Below are 1,738 nucleotides of genomic sequence, written 5' to 3' on the forward strand. Positions count from 1 at the left end.
TTTCATTCTCCACAAACCTGAGTATGGCCAGAAGTCCTCAGACACTCCATCCCATTCACCAGCCCAAACTGCAACCCATCTTGGCAGCAATGCATCACCTTTGAAAGGCTCACTTTACCTTCAAATTTCTTCAGAAGAAATTTCACTTCTTTATCTTTAAACTCTTTCACTTCAATAATCTAGAAATATCCTGCACTCTTCAGTGCTGGCCTCTTTCCCGTAGCTGAACCAGATCATCTCTGAACTGCAGAATGGTCTGAGCTCACTCTCTTCCTCACCAGCATTCTTTGAGTCTCTAACTCTCTCTCCTAGTTTAACATGATCTTAAGGTTTTTTTATGTAGCAGTTCGAGTCATTCCTGTTCCCTGAACTATGCTATTTTACTGCAATCTACTGTCTGTATTCTAGTGGTTTGAATTTCCTGTGTGCTTGTGCCCAGAGACACATAAAACTCAGGTAACAGACAAGTTGAAATAAAAAAAACAAAAGGACTTAAAGAAATAAAGGAAGGTGTAAGGCATTCAGTCCCAAAGCCGGAAAAGACAGCATTTATTGCATATCCTGAATTCATACTATGAATTTTTTCATTCAGGACAACATTATTTGTTTGAATGGTATTCAAGATTCAAGATTCAAAAAACTTTATTGTCATTCTAACCGTACATCAGCTCTGCAGGGCAGAATGAGACAACGTTTCTCAGGAGCAGTGCAATCATAACATAACAAACACAACATTAAATAATAAACATAACAATAAATAGTAAAACACAACAGTCACATGTCAGTTAAAATCAAGTTGTAAGTGTCCAGTGCAAGTTAAAAGTGTCCAAAGCAGAATCAGGTAGAGCAGCTATTTAGCAGTCTGACTGCCTGTGGGAGGAAGCTGTTTAGTAGCCTTGTGGTTTTAGTTTTGATGCTCCTGTAATGTTTGCCTGATGGCAGAAGAACAAACAGTTCATGGAGAGGGTGTGAGGGGTCTTCAATGATGTACCGTGTCTTCTGGAGGCATCAACTCTGAAAGAAGTCTTGGACAGAAGGTAGGGAGACCCCGATAACCTTCTCTGCTCCCTGAACCACCCTCTGCGAGGCTTTTTTGTTGACAGCACTGCAGCTGGAGTAGCAGGTTGTGATGCAAAAGGTCAGCACACTCAACCACGCCTCTGTTGAATGTAGTTAAGATGTTAGTGGGGAGTGATGCCTGTTTAAGCTTCCTCAGAAAGTGCAATCTCTGCTGGGCCTGTTTCACAATCCCAGTGGTGTTCCTGGACCAGGTGAGATTGTCCGAGATCTGCACCCCAAAGAACTTGATGTTTTCCACTCTCTCCAATGTGGAGCCGCTGATGCTGAGGGGTGTGTGCTCAGGCTGAGACCGTCTGAAATCGGTGATCATCTCCTTGGTTTTGGTGACATTAAGCATCAAGTTGTTATCCCTGCACCAGTGACAAAGACAAATGCACTATATTTTTATATCTTAATGAGCATTATAATTTATAAATAACTTTTTTCATTTACATTGATATATACGTGATTGAAATACACACACAAAGAAATAGCTTCATGTAAAACTAGAAAACTTCCCCAATTTCAACTCTTAAGCATCACGTGGTAGGTTTAATCGATTTAATCACATAAAAGTCCAAATCAAAACAAATAAAGCCAAATATTTTCAAACCACATTTATGTATCGCAGAGTATGTAATTTACCATAATTTTAAAATGCTTTTCTTGATATTTGATT

Source organism: Mobula hypostoma, chromosome 1, assembly GCF_963921235.1.
Source record: "Mobula hypostoma chromosome 1, sMobHyp1.1, whole genome shotgun sequence".
NCBI classification, from domain to species: Eukaryota; Metazoa; Chordata; class Chondrichthyes; order Myliobatiformes; family Myliobatidae; genus Mobula; species Mobula hypostoma.